Source organism: Olea europaea, chromosome 16, assembly GCF_002742605.1.
Source record: "Olea europaea var. sylvestris chromosome 16, O_europaea_v1, whole genome shotgun sequence".
NCBI lineage: Eukaryota > Viridiplantae > Streptophyta > Magnoliopsida > Lamiales > Oleaceae > Olea > Olea europaea.
In genome coordinates, this window is record NC_036252.1 from 11,962,551 (window position 1) to 11,969,306 (window position 6,756).

A 6,756-nucleotide genomic window follows, 5' to 3' on the forward strand; every position below is an offset into this window, starting at 1 on the left:
CTTTTCTAAACTCTCTGCCGCTGGGGCCACTTCGCGAAAGAGGTATTCGCACTTGGCCTAAATCTGATGTAGCTTTTCGTAGAAGGCATGCTCGCCTTATGGGTCATGGTCCTACTAAGGCATTTTTTGATAGCGCTAGGATTTCTGATTTGTTAGAAATCTCTATTCGCCCCCCTACTTTTGATTCAGCACTCTTTTCGATTGCTTTGAGTTTTTGGTCTTCCGAGTATAACACCTTTATTTTCCCTCTTGGCCCCATGTCTATTACCTTAAGGGATGTTGGGGCCCTAGTGAATCTACCACCTTTCGGAGATACCATTTTTCTGGTATCTTGGTTTCTGGTAGTGCCCCAAAGTTTGGTAAAAACTACACCGATTCTTATTCAAGCCTGCAAACCCTTCACAATCATTCGAGCGCTAAGCCTTCCCATACTGAGCGAGTGGTCTTCCTTCTAGTTTGGCTTTGTAAATATGTTTTGTATGTGCCAAGCATAAAGCCCTCCCTGGGTTACTTACCTATAGCGCACGAATTGGCACGTGGTAGGTCTTTGAATTTATGTTCTTTGTTTTTGGCTGCCCTTTATAGAGGCATGACCTCTCTTCAAACTCAATTGAAGAATGGTGCACCTCCCACTGGAAGTGGATCTCTTTGGTTCACTCAACTGTGGTTGAGATCCTATTTTCCATTGCTTGGTGCTCCATCAATCTCTCGCTCCTCTGCTAGCTGTTATGGGCTAGCCATGGAGCCCTTGGCTCCTGTAAATATATCCAGAAGGGACATTTTTTCATTCTTTTATTCTTTGAATTCAATCTCTTCCTTTTTTCCTTTTCCTCCTTTTTTGACTCCAAACTATGTACATCCCCCCTCCACTATAGACAGCACGAGCACCTCCCTGCTTATTTGGATCCAGTTTTTAACCGAGAGGGAGCTATTTCATGATATCTTGACTGGGACCAATGCCAAGGCAGGGGTAAAAATTTATGCTCCCCAATTTTTTGCTCGCCAGCTTGGTTTCGGCCAAACTTGGCATGTTCCTCCTTGCTATTCAAGGAACTTAATTGACCGTTTTCATACTATTAATAAGGCGGAGGCAGAGGCTATAAATGCTCACAATCTTCTTTTAACCAGCCATTTTTCATTGGCCCCCTTCAATTCTAGCCACGCCATTCACCCTCTTTTTGAAAAACTCTGGCCGTCGGTGAAGCGCAGATTATTTGCGACTGACGCCAATTGTGCCTTTCATTCATTAGATCAGCCGAGCATTTCTTCTCCTCCTCCTGTTTTGGTCACTCCTTTGTCCGTTTGGAGTCCTTCTCCTTCTCGTCGCACTAAACAGTCTGCTCGTCCATCTTCTTCTCTCCCTGCTAAGCCTACTACAACCAAGAGTGCCCCAAGCCGCAAACGGCCAGCCTCAGCATCTCCTATTCTGGAGGATGATGTTGATGATGATGATGATGATACCCCTCTTATCGTCAGGAGGAAGGTAATTAAATTGGTTTACTCACAAGCATACTTTTTTATACTTAAAACTTTTCTGTGTGCTGATGATTTTTTGGACTTCTCAGAAAAGTTCAGCCTCTCCTTCAAAGGCTTTAGCATCGACAGCTCCTGCTCCATCATCCTCTACTGAGGCTACTTCATCCAAACCGGTTGATGAGGGGGCTACGCTTAAAGAGACATCTTCAGTCCCAGAGTCCTCATCACAACCTATGGATGAGCCACCTTCTTACCAGGGCGTCAACCCCCCAAACATTGAAGCAGAAGGTAATTCAGTCTTTTGATATCTTACATTTGCTTGTGTTGTTGGTTTCTGATTTGATGCTCTTGAGTTTTGCAGATACTCCTATGAGTCCGCCCGTTGTGGCAACATCTTCTCGCTCAGACAAGGGGAAGTCCTCACGAATGGAGGAGTTGTTGGTGGCAAGCTTGGCTGAGGACATGCCATCTTCTACGATTGTTGATGATGTAGTCTTTGCTTCACTTCTATTTCTATCTTGTTCGTTGTAGTGAGAATCTTTAATATTGGCAATTTTCTTTGCAGGATGCTGACAAAATTGTGCGTTCTATCCAAGACTTGTTCGCTTCCTGGGGACAAGTCCAGACGTCTCGCCCTGCTCCATCTGATCGTCCTGCTGCTTCTTCAGAGGAAGATTTGAAATTCCTCAAGGAGTCGATATTTGAGTACGTGTCCTTCATGGATATGGACATTGGAAGGGCTAGTGCTGCCAGACACAAGGATAAACTTGAGCATTTGAATGCGAAGTTGGAGCAAGCACTGACGCTTCCGTCGCTCAATCTTTCTGCCGATTTTAAAGCGACGTTGAAGGTTATCCACTCCGAGGTCCTTTCTTTGCTGGCCAAGAATGCTGAACTAAAGGCCAAAAGTACTCAATATTTTCGAGCCGTAGCTGAGAAAGAGTCTTTGCGTATGGAGATTAACAAGGCTGAGGACAAGTTGAAAGAAATCTCTTCCGAAGTCATGGTTGAAGACTCTTTGATGGTTAATTTGGCTGTTCAGATGAAGAAACTTCAAGCCAAAATGGACGACTGCAGGGCGAGAATGGCTGCTAAAAAGCGCAACGCCTCCCAGGGAATTGAGCGAACTAAGTCCTTGGTCGAGCAGTACAAGAAGTTGGAAGTTGATGATAATGTCGCGGCTGAATTGAACATCACCTCCTCTCGGCAGAACGAGGATTGGAAAAAACTTAGGGAACGAATTCGTTCAGTATGGGGTGGACTGTAATTAAGACATATGATGCCTTTTTTCTTTTGTAATTTGATTTTCCCTTTGTAACTTTGTTCATCATTAATGAACATTAACTTCTTGTACATTTATTTGACGTTTGTTTTTTAGTCGTCAATTCTTTAAGTATTTAACTGCTTTGTGCTAAAAATCTTATCCATTTTCTTTTAATATTTTCACCACTTTTTCCAAGACTTTGTGCTATTTAATTCCGTTTACTAGGCAGAAATGTGGCTGTTTATATTCTGTCTCTTCATCTCCACCCCCCTATAAATGCTTCGCATTTTCTATCTTTCATCTTCATCTTCTTCTTCGAAACTAATTTGCTGTCATTGCTTGACATTCTGACAATCAATCCGACCTAAAATGGACTGTTTAGTCCGCCCATTTTCTTATTTACCTTGATGTCACCTTTGGTGTGGGAGGTATAGGAAATATTTTCTGGCCAGCAGCGAAGTTTTTACCATCAAAGTTCTTCCCTTCGTCTCTTTATCTTTTACAAGGAGTCGATGATAGAAGGCAATTTTTGGGATGCTTGCGGGCCACTTTGCTTGCTGAGAATGCTTCTCAGCTTGCTTGCTGAGAGTGCTTCTCAACCTCTTTGCTCGCCATTGCAGCGATGCATTTAGGAAGGTGGTGAGGCCAGTCCACCCTCTTACTCGACGATCCCACCATTGCAGCGATGCATTTAGGAAGGCGGTGTGAGGTTTACTTAGTGATCAACCGGAAGATTAGCTTACTTTTAATTGTATTTTGTAGAGCATCTATTATTTGTATTTTTGCATTTTTTGTAATGAACGTTTGATAATAAAGGACTTCATATGAACTTATTTCGCTCTGATCTTGTTATCCTTTAATCGTTCAGCATATTTGATTATGCTTTTATCTGTTCACATTTCCATAAAGAAGGAATATATTTCTTCAAATATTTGCCGTTAATGAATCTCACGTACTTGGTGCCATCTAAATCTTTCAAGTGATACGCTCCATTAGGCAACACACTGTTTATTTTGTATGATCATTCCCAATTGGGCGACCACTTCCCGTACTTTGGATCTTTACTATCCAAAGGGAGTATCGTCTTCCAAACTAGTATACCCAGGGTGAACGACTTGGCTATGACTTTTTTATTATAAAACTTAGCCATTCTTTGTTTTTAAACTTGCAATCTATCTAAGACGTCCAACTTTAATTCGTCTAACCCCAATAAATTTTGAACTAGTGATTCGGCATACTCATCATCATTCAACTTATGTTGTAAGCACACTCTGATCGATTGCACGTTGATTTCCATAGGCAAAACGGTCTCCTGTCCATAAACAAGTTGGAAAGGAGTAACTTTGGTACTTGACCGAGGTGATGTCCTATAAGCCCATAAAACCTTGTTCAGACATTCGTGCCAATTTCTGGCATTTTCATCTATCATCTTTCTGATGATATTTTTTAGAATCTTATTAGAAGATTCCGCTTGTCCGTTGGATTGAGCGTAGTATGGTGTGGAGTTTACTAATTTAACCCCAAACTCGCTCAAAAATTTGTCCACTTGATCCCCATTCAAAGATGTTCCGTGATCTACCATTAACGTTTGTGGAATTCCAAACCTATAAATAATGTGATCACGAATAAACTATAACATTTTTCTGGGTGATCTCTTTCAAAGGTACCGCTTCTACCCATTTGGTGAAATAGTCGGTTGCAACTATAACAAAAGTATGTTGCTTGGACGATGGGGGATAAATCTTCTCTATCAGGTCTATCGCCCAACCCTTGAACGGCTAAGGTTTAATAATAGGTGACATCTCTCGTGCTGGCTCCCTTTGTATTAGACCATGCTTTTGGCATGCTAAACAAATCTTTGCATACTGAACGCATAGTTCTCCCATCTTTGGCCAAAAATATCCACTCCTAATAATTAACCATCTCATCCTTTGGCCATCTTGATGAGCTCCACATATCCCTTCATGCACATCAGCCATGATCGTCTCGGCTTCTTGCAAACTTACACACTTTAGTAATACACCATCAGAGCGTTTCTTAAACAATTCTTCATCTATTAGTGTATAGTTCAGCAAACACATCTTCTTTTTCCTACTAATCCCTCCATTAGGTTCTTTAAGGAACCCTTTAATCTCTGTTCTCCAATCCATTGCATNATTGTTGGTGCACATTCTGTCTAAAGTGAATGCGAACTTGTAGCAAATCCCTAAAGGATTAGTCAATGCTACTCCTACTCCTGTACCTTTAGAGGTTTTTGACCCATCGAAATACAACACCCAAGGTTTTAACTTGAACGAATTGATTTCTAGTTCAATTTCGTCAGACATGTCAAGGCATGGATGATCGGCTAGAAAGTTAGCCAAAGCCTGATTTTTTACTGCCTTTTGAGGTATATATTGTATTTCGAATTCTGATAAAGTTAGTGTCCAAAGGCCTACCCTTTGGTGTAAAATAGGGCGCGAGAACATATACTTAACTAAATTTACTTTAAGAATTAAATAAACGGTTACGAGCCGTAAATAAGCCCTTAATTTTGTACATGTGAAATACAATGCAAGACATAATTTTTCTATAGCAGAGTAATTACATTCACATTTTGTTAACCGTCTACTTAAGTAGTAAATTGCCCTTTCTTCACCAAATTGGTCTTCCTGTGCGACCATTCCAGCTATTGATTCTTTTTCAGCCGATACATACACTTTCATTGGCCGTCCTTGGATTGGTGACACCAACACTGGGGGATTTGATAGATATGTCTTCAGGCTTTCAAAAGCCTTTTGATGTTCTTCTTTCCAGACGAATTCGTCCTGATTTTTCAGCTTTAAGAGCGGCGAAAAGACTTTAGTTCGCCCTGCACAGTTAGAAATAAAGCGTCTTAAAATATTTACTTGGTCTAGAAACCTTTGCAATTCTTTTTTGTTGCTAGGTGATTTGGCCTCTAAAATGGCCTTCGCTTTATTTTTATCAAGTTCAATCCCTCTCTTGTGTACTAAAAAACCAAGAAAATTCCCTGCATTAACACCGAATGCACACTTCAAGGGATTCAACTTTAGCTTATATTGCTTCATTCGTTCAAACGAATATCTTAATTGTTCGAAATGGTCCTCTTCTTTAATGGACTTGACTACTATGTCATCTACATACACTTCAACAAACTTGTCTATCATATCATGAAAGATTAAATTCATTGCCCTTTGATAAGTTGCCCCTGCATTTTTTAGGCCGAAAGGCATAACCACCCATTCAAAACATCCTAGAGACCCAGGGCATCTAAAGACAGTTTTGTGTATGTCTTCTTCAGCTATGTAAATTTGATTGTATCCTGAATACCCATCCATGAAAGAATACATGACGTGTCCAGCAGTTGAATCTACTAAAGAATCCACCGTGGGCATTGGATACTCATCTTTGGGTGTAGCTATGTTTAAGTTTCTAAAGCCTATACACACCCTTAGTTTACCATTCTTTTTTAGTACTGGCACGATATTGAACAACCATTCGACATATCTGGCTGTTCTAATAAAACCTGCTTTCAATAATCGCTCTATCTCTTTCTTGATTTCAGGGAGTACATTGGAAGCAAAACGTCTAGGAGGCTGCCTATGAGGTTTAAAGTTAGGCTTAGTTGGTAACCTATGTTCCACCAAGTCTCTATCTAAACCAGACATTTGTTCATATTCCCAAGCAAAACAATCTTTGTACTCTTTTAGCAAAGCGATTAATTTGTTACTAACCTCTTGGTCGAGCATTTGGTTGATGAACGTTGGACGATCTTCTCCTTCATTGCCAATATTTACTTTAATCAGAGGGTCTTGTGCTTGAGCGTATCCAGGTTTGGCGATCCGCATTACTTCATCGTCCAGTTCCCTTGTAAGTACTTCCTCTTCTAAACAGTCCACCTTGTTGACTTCTCGGCCAATGTTTTGCTCTAATTCGAATACTGCCAACTTATCCTTCAGCGCTTTTAGGGCTGTCTCTTCTTTCGCCTTGTCATTGCATTCCTTATTGAAAGCCAT